Genomic DNA, 17,560 nt, shown 5'->3' with positions numbered 1-17,560 from the left:
CTTCGACTTGCTACTTCCACCTTCTTGTAAAAAGTCGGCGCTGCGTGTGTGCTCCTTGCTCGCCTCCTGTGTGTGACTCGGGGCGCTGTGTGCCTGCCTGCCTACCGGGGCTGGGGACTGCGGAGGTGGGGGGGGGGGGGGGCGGGATGCGCCCTTCTTGCGGAGCCTTTGCAAACCCTAAGCCCAGCACCCCGACCCAGCAGAAAAGCCAGGTTTGTCCTGCCTGCCCCACGGCCCAGCAGCCCGGCGGCCCCACGTACGTGGCCACGGGTGGGGCGATGTGTGCTTTCTGCGGGGGTGGGGTGGCGGAAACAACCTCCGGGGGTGTTTCCGCGCTCCGCGGAGCCTCCGCGCCCTCCGCCAGCCGGACTGGCAGCGCTTCCCGCCGTGCCCCTCACCGGCCGCTTTTCTGTGTCCCCCCCCCCCCGTCCCCCCCAAATTTCAGCTCCCCCCCCCTTTGTCCCTAAGGACAAAACCCCCGGCTCTGCACGGGGGGAAGGGGCGTGCAAAGGCAGCAGCCAGGCAGCCGTGCTGCTCCTTCCGTCTTTGAATTTAAAGAATAATAAGAAGAAAAGATCTGATGTTCGGTCACAGGGGAGAGCTCTCGCTCCGCGCACCGCGCACCGCGCCTGCCGCCTCCGCTCCGCTCCGCTCCGCGCGCGCCCCGCCCCGCCCCGCCCCGCCGGGGACGGCGCGACGGGCACCCACCGCTGCCGTTATCCCTCGCTCCTCTGCCTTTCCCACGGTTAAACCGGAGAGGAACAGCCACTGACCCACTGCCTCGCTGGGCTCTTTTTTTCTTTTTTTCCCCTTTTTCCCCCCCTTTTTTCTTTCTCCCTCCCTTTCCCCGGGCTAGCCTTGGAGGGGCTCCGGAAGTTCCCTGTCCCGCGGTGAAAACGCGATCGCTGCGGGAAACGCCGCAAACCCCTTCTGAGCTCGCCCCGCTTCTTCCAACAACCGCAGCGTTCTGCTTTTCCCCAAAAGTGGCCGCAAGCATTTCCACAGGGCAATCTGTAAGACCTAGTACATTCAGCAGCCCTGGTTTGCTATAGTTGCCATAGAGAAAATATATTTTATCATAACTATTTTGGTAATATGTTTATACCATAGGTTCTTTTGCCCTCCTCAGCTGAAGGGGAAATACATTCCATTAGAGCCATTCCAAAGGTGCTAGAATGAAGGCAAGAGGTCATCTTATATCCAAATCCTATATAAGCCTGACAGTCACAATTTACTCTATTTCAAAGAAGATACATTTCCACTTTTAATTAGCCACACTAAAAGTTTTACAGTTGCCTCTCTTCCTACTAAAATAAAATAAAAAGTTAATTAGGATAAGCTAAAATAAGTTATTGGAAGCTACCGGTTTAAGGTCACTTAAAATAGTCCATGGTTATTTATAATGTCGAAATAAAATTTTCCACTGAACACCCTAACAAAGTTTCAGGTATCTGGCGCAGCTGATTTTCAGTCTCCGTGCAAAAATATCTTTCTGCTGAACATTTACACATTTAACAGGAACTTACTACAGCCTGGAACAGATCACAGCTCAGAGCACTAGAATTTTATTTAAATGGTTATGGACAAATTAATAAAAGTACCAGTAATGTTTATGGACCTGCATAAAAGCTGGATGTGATTTTTCAGAAAAAGTAATTTATGTTATGATATATATATAATCTGGAACATTGGCTTGGATTTGGCTGAGACGGAGAGCAACCCTGCTGCTCGGTTTTCCTCGGGTTTTATTTCAGAACTACTCGGAATTTTAGCACTGGTTGCAAAATGGGTCATATTTTAAGATGTTAGAGAATTGTAGGAGGCTAGTGAAAAAATGTGCTTGCACTGTGAATTATGTCTTAACAAACACCTTCAGATCCACTTTATAGAATGGGATTTTCATTAGTACGGCTATGTCTGCTGCCATTTCAGTTGTCTTTTAGCTCTTCCACTTTTAACTATGTTATGAATACAGCCATAATTAGATTGCTTGTAGACAAAAAGGTAGTGTTTGAAAGAGCACCAAGTTTGTTTATCGCTACATTTATAAAACATGGGCCCAGCATACTCCTGTTGTAAGCATTGTGTGCTCAGAATGAAAAATAATTGTCAGATTTTAAAGATTCTAACCTGGATGATGTTCCCCAAATAAATAGTTTTGATGCCAGTTTGTTGGGCTGGAATGTGCTGTAAATACGATGAATACAGAATTTACTTTGAGCTTCTCTATATATGTAAATAGTGTTTGTGAAACTGGATTAAATGAATGGGTGCACTGGGTTTGTTATTGTATTGGGTATTTTTAGTCAGAGCGACTACAGCAATGTCAGCAATTATTACTAGAGTTAAGGACTTGCCAATATTCTCTTTCCAACATCTACCTTCCCAAAGTTTTTTATTCACTCGTGAAAATGTGCACCGAGCCAAAATGTGTGAACTGAAGTAAACTTAAGGCTGGAGAAGGTTTTGCCCAAATTTCCATTCATTTCAGTAGGGGCAAGATAAGCTCCAGTGTCTCTTGGCAGCATTTTGCTTTCGCTTTGGTTGTAAATTGACTGTTTGCCCAGCTATTCTTTGCTTTTTCTTAAGTATGACAAATAGTAACTCTAGATTTGCACATTATTTGGTCAGTTAAGTAGGCATGTGGTAATGAGTTCTGTAACTACAGCATTCATAGTCAGACTATGGACTGCTATGGTTTGTTTAACTACTGTGTCCCTGCCCCATTGATTTACAGCCCAGATAAAAGAAGACTCTTTGCGTCCCAAAATTAGTCGAAAGCATTTACTATTTCAGCACCACGCACTGATTTTTAGCATTTACAGTCCCTGATACAAACATAAGCATAAAGGCTTGAACAACAGGCTGGAACATGATTACATTTAAAAAAAAAATCGATCTTGAGAATATTACTTTTTCCCACAGCATTTTCAGTAGGAAGTGAGGACCGAGAGCTGAGACTCTTGGCGTTCCGTCTCAGGATTTGGTGCTGGTTTACTGTGTGACCTCGGCACAAGCCTTTTAGCAAGTTTTCCTTCAGCATAAAATGGGGCACTATTACTGTATACTTTTTGAGATATAAAAATATTTGTTAAATTCTCAGAAGTCCAAAGATTAGCAGGGCTCTGCATCTGTAACACATACCAGTAATACCAGAAGAAAAAAATCTAAAAGCTGGTAAGAAACCTGCTGTGTCACTACTGAAAAATTGTCGGCTTTTCCATGGCACGCAGTGAAATGCACGTTATACAAAAAACAAAGTAAATAGTTACTGCTTCAGATTTTTTTTTTTTTCTAAATGATGTATTTTCTGCTTCTCTAATAAGCATGGGCTGCAAGCCTAGGTCTCGGTCCTACTGTAGGGTTCTCCCGTTTCCCTCCCTGTCTGCAACCTCTTATGCCCCATTGGAATTGCATGTATTTCAATGAGGTTTAAAGCAGCAAATGACCATGTCATCATTGCAAAGTAAAGAAACGTGGGCCTACTTGTCATCTTATAACAGCGTTTGAAAGAGAAAGTATGGCCTGTGCTTTCTGGTAGTAAAAACCTGAATGTGTTGTATGATTAAAAAAATGTACAGCCTGTCTTTTTGAAATTTTTTTTTTTTTTTGCTTGCAACATGCAAACTGAAAATTAACTGTAGAAAGTTGTTAGGGTCCTCATAGTTAAGGGAAAACTGCCTTTTTCATGGCAAGACCGACTTTGTCCCTTTCCATTAATTTTCCTCCCCAACTTCCGTGTGACTAATTTCAGAATGAGAAAAAAGGCACGTTTTTTCCTTGAATGCATTCAGATAAATTCAGCATGTTGTTTTAGAGATATAAAGGCTAAAAAATGAGAGCTTAACATTTCTCCCCCCCTCCCCTTCTTTCAGCATATATAAAATCAGCATGAGCCAGAAACTTCACGGTTATTTTTTCTGTTGACCTCAATGAAAACTGGTTCCCTAGACTAACTGTGGGGAAAGTGGGTGGTATAACTGTTTGTAATTAAAAAGGGTTTATACATTTGGAACCTTGCAGAGTCCCTACATTTTGCATGCTGGTTTTTAAGAGACTAATGAAGTGCACTCTGGCCAGATACAAGCTCCATAAAGCTCACACAGAAGATACTACAAGGCGTAAGTCAGTCTCGAGTGGGAGAGGTGGTTTTTAATGCTCTCAACCACAAGCACACCACCAGATCCTTGCATTTACACTCCCAGTGCTGCAACGGTGAGGATTCCCATTGTGAGTCTATTCTCGATAGCATGAATGGCAGAAAAAATTTTCAGTCAAATTCTTTGTTAATAACATGAGTCTTGAAATTGAAACCATAGAAAACAACCAAACAGTGATAGATGTGTTCTAAAAAGGATGAAAACATACAACATTAAAGAGGTGGTGCAGTCTATGGGAGTGAAATAGAAGAAGAAAGCATATGGTAATGGCAAATGTAAACATAATGGCCATAGCAAACCAGCTCTCAGAGGTACTATAGAAATTAATCTATTTTTGCCTTTTCTTTCCTGAAAATTCACTCAAATGATGAACCAAGCATAGCCACGCCAGACCATAGTCATATTTATGGTATGATATAATGTAATCCTGAAAATCCTGAGCATTCTGGTCACATTTTAGCATAATGTATGTGTGCCACACATTGTGTGGCCTTAAGACCTTGGGTGTGCGGGGCATAACACAGGATCTATCCCTTAGTCGACTTGTGGAATTGGCAGCCATGTCACAGGAGACAACAACATCAGTCCAAAAACAAGCCATAAGAGCAGATGACAAAACATTAGGCATCACAGGAATGATTCTCTCTAGTAATAAAAGACAAAGATCTGGCAGAAAAAATATTATAGGTGAAGCTGCCAGCAGTATCTGCAGTTAAGCTTGTCTACCACTTTCCAGTATAAGACCTTGTTTTCACTCACATAACGTTGCCAATTTTTAACTGTTCAGGATGAGCTTTTCAATCCTGAGTCTGCCTCAAGCTGAATTTTTTTGGAAACTTCCAGCAGAAATACTTCTGCTGCTTCTGAGATTGGGATTAAGAGAAAACACATTGTTTCACAACAGTTTAAAATTTCTTAGAATCATCCCAATATCTATGTTAGAGCTGGGATGGGAAGGTTTACTAAGTAGGAGAGGAATAAGGAGGAAAAATCAGATAAGTGCCTTTTGTTACCCTTGACCAAAAGGATCCACCCGAACTTGGCTGAGTTAGAAGTTGCTGAAAATTGTTGAGGTTTTTCTTGCACATGCTCACTACAGATGGAGTAGTTGGCAGCTAAATTTTGCAAAGCCTCCACAGCAGCACTGGGCTTGCTAGGCTGGATTGGATCTGTAGTCAGTCTAGTGTGACCAATATTCTCCCCGACAGTAGGCTGCACTGTTTTAGAGGTAAGGATAAGAAACCCTAGAGTCAGCACATAGATATGGGATCTATTCCTCCTTTAAGGTCTCATCCTAGTTAATAGTAGCTTATAAAATATGATCAGAAGGACTGTCAGCAGTTTTGTTTAAATTGTGTCTTTTAGAAGTCTATAATTCAACCATAAAAATTCCTTACAGCCTGAAATCTGGCTTATACTCTCAGTCCAGAAGTCAAAATTCTCCACAGATTTTTTTCAATAGTCTGTTTTGAAGTGATAGAAAAGAAAAAATAGTCATGTACAAATTCTGGGTATTTCTTTCATAACACACTTAATAAGTCAGTTATGGTAAGTATGATAAGTTTTAAACTATTAGTTTAAAATGCTGGTCAGGGCCTAGAAAGAATGTGAGTAATTCAAATCTTCACCACTAACACTAGACATTCAAACATGAGTAAGATTCTCTGACCTTGGGATATTAGGAGTATTATGAAATTAGGAGCTTATGTGATGTAATACCAAAACCTGTTATTCTAGTTTATCTTATAAGTATTTAGATAATTTATTAAATGCATACATATTGAAAAGCAAGGGCTGTCCTTCCACAGCAAAACCTATCGTGAAGACAGTCACTCAAATGTTTTCATGATTTAAGGATAAGAAGACAGATATAACCTGGAAGTATTCAGGAGGAACAAGTAAGAGGTCCTCAGAGGGGCCAAAGAAGCTGCAAAACCTCTCTTGGAAGACCACAGCAGCTCTCATTACTACCAAGCTTCCCCTTGTAGTAGAGAAGATAGAGCAGCTCTTCCCATCCTTGGAATGCTTTCAAACATATTGTGCTTGGCACCCTGAGGTTAGCATGATTTTTGAACAGATAAAAGCCCGTTACATGAAGTGGCAGATCCCACCCTCTTTATTTTTTTCTCCCCCTTGGTAAGAAAGAAAGAAAAGCCTTATTCTGTCTCCAGTTCCACTGATTTCAATGGGAGCCTTCATGGAATAAGGTGCTGCTTCACATAAGAGGAGCAGAGGCAAGCCTATAGGTAACTTGCTACTTTAGGTTACTCTCCTTATCCTTTCACATTTCCATGTCTAAATGCCCATCTTGCTGAAGAATATATAAAGTCTTTCAGCTCTTCATTTCCCCTCCATTTTAAAGAGCTAGAATAATTCATATTTTTAGGCATGAGAAAACCATCTTCCACTGTTTTTGACAATGGAAAAACATGGACTGAGGGAGTCAGAGGAAAGCTCTATTTACTAAACACCACATGTAGATTACCACTGATAGTTTTTCTAAGGAAATTTATGACCTGCGTGGAGTAAATAAACTCCCTTTTTGGTAAAGAATCTGCAAGCCAATCATTCATGCTTGCTTAGAGACGTTACTGTTCATGTTGCTTTTATGTGGAAGGCTACAGTAAAGGGCGATGTTATGTCTAAAATAGACAGTTGGCAGCTCTGGGGAAAAAAAAAAAAGTGAGCCATTTCTGACATTACTTATCATGAGATTTTTGCTAGATTATGGCACATTCACTCTGATTCAGGAAAGAAAGAAAAGATAATGATAGGACAATTATAATTCTTGTAACTAATATGTATCTTCATGCACGCACTTGCATGCCTAGCTACATTTACTGGCAAGTTATGGCATTTTACACATATGGAATAAACAGAGAGCTCTCAGTACGTTCAAAATGTTTAGTAAGCCTGAAAGCTGTTTGCTCTGTATCTCAGAGTAGATGAGAATGAGACAGGCAATTTTCCTCTCCTGGCTGGCCACCCTGCACTCCTATCATTGCGCTCCTTCCCTGCTCCCCTTCCTCTGCCCATTTTATGCTCTGGATCCAATAGAGACATAACTGTTTAAGATAATCATGAAAACTAAGTGAGAAGAAGGAACTTTATTATGTGTCTGTATGTCATGTTTTCAGAAATATTGGTATTTTTTATGTACGAGTAATTCGGTGGCTTTCAGTGGTACCCCTCTTGATTTACACAGTGGTGGGAGAGGAGAACTGGGCTGTTATTATCTATTAAGTCTACCTAATTTAATAGAAGCATGCAATATGTGTGCTTATTTATTTTTGACTATCATATGTGAAATTACCGATACAACCTGCAGTAAATACTATTCTACCTGTGAAAGTATTACAAATTTAAAACAAAAAAGTGAAGTGCCTTTCTGAGTGATGATCCCATGTCCTTAACTCAACCCACTGCACTTCAGCACATAGGCTCTTTAATGTCACTGGGGTTTTGCCTTCTCTAGAAAAACGATCTGTTTTTGACGAGGAGTGTCAAAAATAGTTTTCCACCCTTGGATCCACTCAAGTACTAGTAGAAACGGTTGCCTCACTGGTGTGGACAAGGTCAGGGAAGTTCACTGCTTACTGTAGCAAATCATGCCTGTCGAGGGCTCATGGGACAACTTGCCTGCCTTGGAGTGCACAGAAGATCTGTTACAATAGGTATTGAACTCGACTGACGCTGTCTGCACTGGAAGAGCAGTTGTTTTCATCACTGCTCCAAGATGTGCAGAGAGTGGGTAAGCATTTTAACAACAGTTGGCAAAACCACGTTGTTTGTCTGGGGTGGGTGCATACCTACTGACATATCAATGCTATAAAAGGCCCAATTCAGTAAATGTGGGATAGTGCAAAGTCTGCAATGTCAGCGTGGACTGTGACTTCCTATGCTGACATACACTTGCAGGATGTCGGATGATGAACAGGATTTTTAATACATAGTCACTTATCATCTACATAAATACAGGATTCAAAGCCATAAGCCAGTCAGCTTGTGATTTTTAAGCAGGTGATTTTTAAGATTATGCAGTCTAATTAAAAGAAAAGTTGACTTTGATAGAACAGTTAGTGGAAAAAAATACTCATGTATAAGCAAGTGATCAATACTCTTTATTACTTGAAGCTGTTGACATAATAAATAATGCTGAATCTTGTAGCCCCTTCATACACTATGTGCCCTTTTGTGCTCTTATGTGAGAAAGCATAAGAAACTATTTTGCTAAACCAGACTGGACCAGGTATCTCTACTTCTTGGATGTTCACTAATAATTGATTAGCTCCATGGAAGTACCATGAAAGAAGTGGACTGTAACAGAACTTTTCTTTTTCTATAGTATTTATTTTTGCAATTGCACAAAAAATAAGATAGCATACGAGGAAGGAACCTGAAGCAGAAGTTATTTTCAAACTGGTAAAAGGAGATGCTATTTTGTATGGAACAACTTCTAATTGACCTTTGTAATGAGTCCCATAAAATTCTATTTTGGCTGCAAATGGAACAACATTTCTAGAAGGATTAATGTTTAATCTGTCTGTCTGTCTGTCTGTTTATGTATCTATCTGTGCAGGATTTAAAAAAGACTAAAGGAAGCTAGCAGCTCACTCTCACTTATAAGATCTTTCTCTACTGTGCTGGATGCCATTAACATTAGCATACTACCACAGAAAAAGAATCTAAAGGAGACGGTGAAGTTCATAAGAAATCTTCCAAAAGCATTCCATCCCTCAAAAACTCTAACCCTGAACAAGAACCTGACTTTCACAAAACCCATTAAAATATATGAACTGTTCAGTACACTCACAGAATTGATAACAGTCACAGAATTTTTTTATAATGATAAAATCCAGAGCTATATTAGATGGGAGAAAGTAATTTTTGAGGGATTTTGAAACTCTGCAGAAATTTCAGCGTGGTCAATCAACTGCACTTATACTTGGGGGATTTTTTTTTTTTTTTTTTGGCATTGTCTCTTTTTTGTTGGTGTTGGTACAGGTTTCTATAAGTCTGCCTGTCTTATAACATTCAAACAATATTTCAGAAGTACAACACAGTCATTCTTTATCTTTCCTGGTCTCGGATGTTTGGTGAATGTGAGCCTTAAAAATAAAATGGACACACAAGAATATAGATACTTTACAAATACTTTGTAACAGAGGGATAAAAAAAGATAGCAAGAATAGAGGAAAAATCTTCCCATTCAAGAGTTCTGCATTGGCACTTTGTAGCAATTGCCAGTAAAAAATGCTTTAGCATTTAACAATCCCAGCTGTAATAATTGGTTCATTGGAAAAGGTGACTGGGTATGTCCTTTGGCTGATCTGAACACATTGCCTACGGTTTAAAACCAACACCCTAACATTTTCATAATTTAAAAAATGTATCTCGTTCATTAGTTTAAGCATATTTTTAAATGCTTCTGTATTTTCCATCATGATTCTAAGTTGAAACTGGCATAATGGAAATTGGAGAGAAGTAGCAAAGAAATCAAAAAGTAGTCTACTCTTTCCCAGCTACAGAAATGACCAAAGCTGCCAGAGAGGCACCCTATACAAAAGGAAGACTGTCTGGGGAAGAGGTAAGAATATTCTCAGGAGCTCTGCTCAAGGCAGTGCTTCTTATGCAAAAGAAAGGCAGAAACATGTAATTATACCCATCCTTCAAAACTAGGTCTTACTGCTTTCTTGTGTGTTTCAGATCACATGTTATTTTACATTGGAAGCTTAGTGCTAAAATCTAAAATGTAAGGGCCAAGTTCTGCTCTTAGATACACACGCACAACTCCAATGAACTCAAAGAGAGCTGTGTTCATATGTTTAGCAATGGAATTTGGCCCTAAATATTTAAACATTTATTCAGAGGGAAAAAACCAAAGCTTCTCTGATACATTTGTATCTCATATCTAATGTACACAGATTACCACCACTGGGCACCCACATTACGGGACAAAAAGTTTTGGGGAACCATAATCTCAGCATTCTACCTGCTCTGCACAGTCAAATAACATGAATTTGTTTCAGAACATTGAGGAAATTAAATCCTTAGCAACCTGTGGCTGATGTTATTTATTCTGCAGTCCAGGAGTAATTTGATGCAAACTCCTGCCACTTTTCCTATATTTCAAGAAATTACTGTTTTGAATGGACTGATTCTGGAAACTTTCATTATATTAATATGCAATCTAGGAAGAACTAATGTCCTTTGCTTATATTTCCTCTGCAGAGGAAGGCTCTGTGCTCTGGCTAAATCTCACTTATCTTTCAAAGGCTTATGACAGGAGTCCATAATAATCTAAACGTAATTTGGAAATGGTTAACCTGAAGATCCCACCTGCTCCCCATGGAAAAATGACCCTGGATGTATTTTTATTAAGGATACAAAGGATTCAGAAACCTGCAAATTTTCTTCAAGCAACATAATACTCCAGTTTGTATATCTATGTAAGTAAAAAATAACTACATATACATGTTATTTTCCTTGGACAAATGACAGCTAGAGGAGAGCTGAGTTTCAGGTTCAGACAGCTAAATTTGGTTATCTACAACGTGAAGGTTTATATTTAAGCTAGCTGTTTAAGCTCTCATTATACTCATAGTGATCTAAGGCTCAATTCACTTGCCTAAAATTAAGTCTCTGGTGTCATTACAGATGCCTCAGGCTACCTAAGAAATTGCCACGGGGCTGGCACATATGAGTCCGGACCTACGTGAGGCCCTTCACCCTTTGAAAAGGCAGATGGAGGCCAGACAACATAGCCCAGAGTGCTTGACATAGATAACTAAACTCAGCCCTAGCAAATGCAGTCAGTGGCTTTTCCAGAAAAAGTCTAATGACCGAAAATAGGTGTCTACTTTCGGATGAACTGAATTGGCCTCTTGCCTGCACTGACCATGTTGACTGGGTTTCCATTGACTATAATCGGAACCTAAACACAGCCCACATGTAGAGACCTAATTTTAGGTGACTGCACCTGAAATTGAAACCTACTCCTGATATCGTAGTTACCAGAATAAATACTGTTATTAAGAGCAATTTCTATGCTTTTGGTTCAGCTGGGGTTAAGCTACTTTGGTTATGCATTTTGTGCAGTACGATGGTTTCATTTAAATGATGGCAGGCAGGAGAGCAAGAGTAATAGGCAGCTATCATGGGTGATGAATCTTTCTTCATGTTGTTTTGCTTCAGTGAGTTCCTTGAGATCCATATGGACAATGTTTAGTTAAAGCTGCTACCTGCTCCCTAGCTGGAGGAGTGTCTGGCTATTAGTGTGGGCTCTTCCCGTTCCTTGGGAGAATCGGAGCTTTGCCTCCCCTTTACAGGTCTCATTTTTAGGTGACCAGAACATCTAGCGTACTGCCAGGGCACTCTTTGTAGAGCTGCATGGGTTTTTTGGCACAGTTTGCTCCATAAGAAAGACTCTGCACCAAGACATCATTCCTATGTTATTAGAGCCTTCTGGCTGGAGCAATCTAATCAGAGAGGTTACCCTTTAATATCTCTGGCTATAGAGGTGCAATGCAGGATGCTGCCAAAATTCTGTGACCATTGTAGGAAGTAGGTAGGAACAAAAGCATGTGCAGACTTTATGTTGATTAATAATCATCGTTGGTGGGGCCTTCTATCCAGGTCTTGCAACAGTGCTAGCAAGGTCAGTTAAAAATGACCTAGGACCATTGTTTGCTGGTACAGATCATGATTTTGGTTTGCTCCGGTGGTTATCTTGGTTGAGATCAAACCTCAAGCGTTACTTCAGATAATATATACAATTACTAGCATAAGTTCCCTTGATTGAGTGTGGAAACTCCCAACCTCATTTGTGGAAGCCATGGTTTTGAATAGTGTACAACAAACTAACATTATTTAAGCTATAGTGTCAGTTAGGGCACTTAATTGGAAAGGCTGAGGGAGTCAGTGCCTGCGAAAAGGACTCCTCTAAATAGTTTTTTTTCAAGTGATTTGACTCAGATCAGTCAGGAACAAAAATCTGCTGCTTACTTAAGGGTGTGCCAATGGTGTCGGCTTCCAAGAGGAGCATTAATACATGTGCAAAATGACTATTACAGACTGAAGGTCTTGGTCACAACCGGATTACGCAACACAAACTTCTATCTGCAAGATCACAGTGCTACCTAATTCTGTTTCTCTAGGTCTTTAATTTCCAGGCATTGGAATTGCCTTAAAACCATTTTGGCACAGAATACATCATTATTTTCATATTGTGCTAGTCTGCTCTCCTGCTTTCATCCATATGAGCCAGGAGTGAATAAGAGTTGGCAACTTCATGCTCGACTATTACACTGCAGAGCACACTTTAATCAGCACCCTAATAAATAGCATGCCCAATTAATTGGGACATTTGCCAGCAAGCCAATTCACTCCCCTACACTTCAGCGGCTATAAATGATGGATAAATAGCATGCTTGCTGTTGTCTGCGAGCATATTTGTTGTAATTAAGAGGTATGATTTGGTGTTCACTGGCATGCATTTCTGCAGTAGCACTCTGCTCATTTTTGAGTAGGCTCCCTGTTCCAGTGCAGTTGCTAAAAATAAATAAAGGACAGATTTCCCTTTCAGTATTTGCTTTCAATCAGTGTAGTGCTTTTGTATTAAGAAAATAATGAATGTTATCTATGTATTTCTGTGTATTACTTTCCTATATGGTTTTGACAATAAAGGTGAAAATTTAATTAGCATGTTTCTGTTTTAATTAGTATAGCAAACAGGACTTTGCCATACTGTGGGATATTTTATAATAAAGGGAGGGGTTTCTGCTGCAGCTTTCTAAGGCTACCTTTTTCACCAGGAGTTGCATGGTGGTTTGCTTTAAAGTGCTGTTTCTTGAGGGAGTTCCACAGAAGTATGATCCATTTTCTGGTACATGCTGTGATTTACTGTATGCATGTGACACTTTTTCTTATTTGGAGACTCTCTGCCAAAGAATTAAATAAAATTGAACACAGCAAACCTTTCTAATCCCTGCATTCCTCACAGATTGCTTTAGTAGAGACTGAAAAAAAATATTGAAAGTAAAAGAATATGAAAAGGGAAATGGTACTGGGGAAATCTCAACAAGGGATCTTTAAAAACCAGGATGGCTATGGATCAGCAAAGGGTAGAAACATTCATGTAATTAAAGGAGAACCTAATTTGTGGGTTATCTGAAAAGAATTGTCCGTGTTGGCATTTACTTCAACTTTTTGGCAGGAGGAAAAGAAACCGCTCTGTACCACTGCATACGGTTTCTTATTAGTTGTGGCTTCTGCAGAGGCTCCATCTCTTCTTTGGAGCATGGAGGATTTCTTTCATTACATAATCTGGATTTTCATTTTTTTTTTATAATAGGCTAATTTTTTTCTCTTGTGTGTGCAAATTCTCTTTGCACCAATGCTTCTATACTGAAGATATTTTGCCAAAGGAATGCAAGCATCTAGAGTAACAATGGTTCATTTTCCTTTAATGACTTTGTCGACAGGATGGAGACATTTTTGTGGTGTGATGAATTCACTCGGTCTCCCGTTGCGTTTTCTCCACATGCTTTGGAAACTCTCTCTCCCTCTTTCTCTGAGAATTGTGGCCATCCACTCCAGCAAGAGCTTCATTACTTTATATTCATTGTATTTAAATGACACCCCAGTGGTACTGACCTCCTGGGATGATTGAAGTAAATTATATGCTATGTAGGGGAAAATAAAATCTTTTTCTGACTTTTTATGTTCTGCAGAGAAATAAAAAGTGAAAACAAATGACAGAGAAAATCAGGCCTATTCAAAGTGAAACTGTGTAAGCATTATGGTTTGAGCAGACTCCAGTTTGTAAAAGTGCTGAGACAGTTTATAATGACCTTATGGTCTGAAAGGTGACCTGAAAAGGGAAAATAATGTTGTATGTGCCCTTTTTTAGTTCTGTATAATGCATAAAAAAACCTCAATCAGTTTTTTTCCTTCTCTGTGAAGTATAGTAAGAATTCAGACTCAAGTAGGGAGCAGCCACTGCACTTTTACCAGCTACACAAAGCCACAGTAGTAGAAGGGACATTGTGTTTCTCGGTCCTCTTTCCTCCTGTCTTCTAGCAAGTTTTTTTGTATTGATTTAAGATTTCATAGCCAGTAAGTATCTGTCTTGCTCAATTATTCTGCCAGGAGTTATCACCTACAGAAGTCTCAACAGGGGGAATGTTCTTTCATCAGCCCAGCTCATCATCAGGCAGTTAACTTCAATCACTTCTGAACTGATAACCTCTCACTGCAGGCAAAAGGGTTTTGCATAGCAGCAAAATTTGTCAGAAACTGTTCTGTCAGTGCTTTTTCAGGCACTTACTAAGTCACATTGCCTCTATCCAGGCTCCTGGAAGTTATGCAGTTCACGCTGGACATGCTCAACCATGTTACCCCAGTATTTCCCTTATTAAAATTACTATATCAATTTGGCATATTAATTTCTCTATTTTCTATGTTTTCATAATGGTCTGTCCTACAAATTCTGATATATGTAAACACATGCGTGGTATGTATCATCAAAATGTTAGCAATATGCTGCCTTTCCTTCCTCGGTTTAACGGAAGGTTTTGGCAAATCACAGAAGTTGGCTAAAAACTTGAGTCACCTCAAGGAAGACCGCAGTACCTTTCATAACTTGACAGAATACTTTGATTCTCCCTTTGGCCAAGAAAATGCTTATCAATAATAATCCTGCTTTGGCTGGGGTTGCCCAGGTGTTTTAAAATGTGTAACAGCAAGGAACAGTTCAGGCCACCTTCCTTGCAGCAATAACTAGACTTTTCTGTGCATGCAAGCATCAGAGCACCAGGCCTGTGATTCTCAAGGATATTATCTTAGCTGTTTGGTGTTTTGCCCTGTTGCTGTCAGTACTTGGGCTGGTATCAGCTTTACTTTCAAAATCGTAAGCCAGAGCAGACGGGAAAGAGGCTGGCAGCAAGCAGCAGAATTGCCTCGCCTTTCTGAAGCTGGTGTGGGAGGTGGGAATGGGAAGGAAGCAACACAGAGAGGACTGCTAGGGTGTTTATGAGAGGCAGTAAGAAGGATGGAGAGTGAATGGTAGCAAAAAAAAAAAAAAAAAAAAAAAGGTAGCAGAAGGAAGGGAAAAAGGCAGAAAATAAGATGACTTTCTAATAAGCTGGATTCCAGCTGGCCCCTGAGTGTTAAGATCATTGCGGTGGTTGCCAGAGCTTCCTCCTTCCTCCTCTTATCTCTCTCTCAAAAAAGAAGTAAACCACTAAGATGTACATAAAATTACAAAGTCTCTAAGCTGCCAGTTTCTTAGAATGAATCCTAGTAGAAAAAATATGGATCCTGTTCAGTGTGCAGGCAGGAATTTGAATTAAAGATGAGAAGGGCAAAGCAAAAGACAGACTCTGGAAGTTACACACCCTGCAAACTTTCAAGAAAGGCAAGATTTTTTGTAGCAAAGAAAGCATGAACAGTTACTCCATTTACCTGTTTGTTACATTTATTAATTCCAGTTTTTACCACTGTACAAATCAGCCTGTCTCCTAACAAACCTGTGTGTGTACTTGCAGATGAGTGGTATGACTGAACTGAACTCACAAAAATCTACATTTAGGAGGTGTCAAAGCAAGAAAATGTTGAAAGAAGAAGGGAAGGGCTAAAAGAAGAAATAAAAGGTAGGTTAAATGCTCCAGCCCCGCTAATCATGCCTGTCATAATGAACCTGTTGAGCTGGCAGGACACAGAAATCAGAGGGAAAACGCAGGCCCTGCTCATAGATGGGAGGTATTTACCCACCCCGACACATTTAACCACCTCAGCACAGAACAGGCAATTTCAGATGGAAGAGACCTACAAGGACCATCTGGTCCAACTGCACAGCCACTTCAGGGCTGGCCAAAAGTTGGCCAAATGCCTCTTAAACACTGACAGGCTTGGGGCACTCACCCACCTCTCTAAGAAGCCCGTTCAGCGTTGGATCACTCTCTAGGTAAAGAAATGCTTCCCAACGATGGGTCTAAACTGCCCCCAGTGTAGCTTTGAACTATTAATTGTATGGTTGAGGTAGTACAACTTGCCGTGCGGTAGTAAGAATCCACCGGCATTTCCAAGGTCAAGAATAAGGGGAAGACTCTACACGATTTTCAGCCGCCGCCTCAGCGCTGTCGGTGCAGAGGGCGAGCTGGTAGCTGCCCTGAGGCCCAACCACCTGCGCTAGCGCCCACGACCCCCTCCTCTCCCCACACCCTCCCCGGCTGTAGCACTCGGAACAGCCCTAACGCCTCTTATCGCCACCCGCCAGCAACGCCCGGGCGCTGAGGGGGATAGCAGGCGCCCACGGCCGCCCGCGCCCTTCCCTCAGCCGCCGGGCAGCACCTGCGGGCGACAGCGGCGGCGGCGGGGAGGAAGCGGCGGGCGGCCCCGCCCCGCGCCGGCTCCACCCCTCGCCCTGGGAGGCCGCGGCTGCCACACAGCAGATGGAGGCGGCGGCGCGCCGCGGCCGCTGTGTGGCGGAACCAGCCCCTCCCCGCCGCGGGCGGCGCCATTTTACCCCCCCTCGCAGCCTGCGCGCCTCGGCGTTGGAGCTGCGGCTGCCGTGGCGGCGGCGGCGGGGGGGAGAGACAGAGCGAGAGGCCGCCGTTTCGCCTCCCCCTCGTTTCTTGCCTCGGTCCAGGCACGCGTGGAGGGGAAGGGACGAGGTTCAGTTCCTGCCCTTCGCTTTTCCCCTTTCGGATAAGCCGCACACGGGGTGTGTGTGTGGGGGGGAACCTGGGCACCACCGAGCCACGCTGCTCCTACCCTCCCTCCCTCTTCCTTCCTTCCTCCCCTGCACATCTCAGCCGCCTCCTCATCCATCCATCCATCCATCCACCCGTCCCCGGGGGTGAGCCTTTTGAGTGAGTCACCAGCGAGGGCACGCAATTAAGACAATATATCGCTGTTAACCAAGGCTGCTCGTTTTTTTGGGGCCTTCAGAAATAATTAACCTCGCGGGTTCCAGTCGGCGGTACCTGTGAGGCGCCGCTTGGCGGGAGGGGGCGGGGGGGGTGCCTGGGGGCGCGGGGGGTTCCAGCTCCATCTGTCTCGGTGGTTTTGCCGCCCCGGGGGTCGCGCCGGCCGGGGGCGAGCGGTGGCCGCGGGGGTGCGTGGCCGGCTTCCCCCCGCCACCCAAAGCGGGCTCCGCTCCGCTGCCGGAGCCCAGATGCGGAGGAGCGGCCCTGCCTTGCACCAGGCAGCCGTGCTGCTTGGGACCCGGCCGCCGGCTGGCCCCCGGCTCGGCAGCCCCCTGGCCGGGCGGTTTTGGGGGGAAGCCCAAGACCCGGGGCTGGGAGGTTGCAGCGAGCCGCTCTTCCCATGTTTTGCTCTTGTGTTGGTTTGCTCGTGCCCTGCGCTGGTGTTACACGTGTTGGACCCAGCCCTGTCTG

The 17,560-nt window shown here is 42.6% G+C and overlaps 2 protein-coding genes across 6 annotated transcripts in view; one reads left to right on the top strand and one right to left on the bottom strand.

The window, feature by feature from the left end:
* Nucleotides 1-17,560, bottom strand: part of RUNX2 (RUNX family transcription factor 2) — a 250,418-nt gene that overhangs the window by 180,329 nt on the left and 52,529 nt on the right. The window lies entirely within an intron of this gene.
* The window catches only part of SUPT3H (SPT3 homolog, SAGA and STAGA complex component), a 297,812-nt gene continuing 280,715 nt past the window's right edge, over nt 464-17,560 (top strand). The window contains exon 1 of one of the 4 annotated variants that reach the window (XM_080388553.1): nt 464-16,884. The gene's annotated coding sequence lies outside the window, so the exon portion shown is untranslated. Of the gene's footprint in view, nt 17,033-17,560 lie in introns of all 4 variants that reach the window. The other 3 variants (XM_080388554.1, XM_080388552.1, XM_080388555.1) reach the window with 3 other exon arrangements.

Source organism: Falco punctatus (assembly GCF_963210335.1).
Source record: "Falco punctatus genome assembly, chromosome: 5".
Lineage (NCBI taxonomy): Eukaryota > Metazoa > Chordata > Aves > Falconiformes > Falconidae > Falco > Falco punctatus.
The sequence above is the reverse complement of the archived record's forward strand: the minus strand, read 5'-3'. Positions and strand labels throughout refer to the sequence as shown.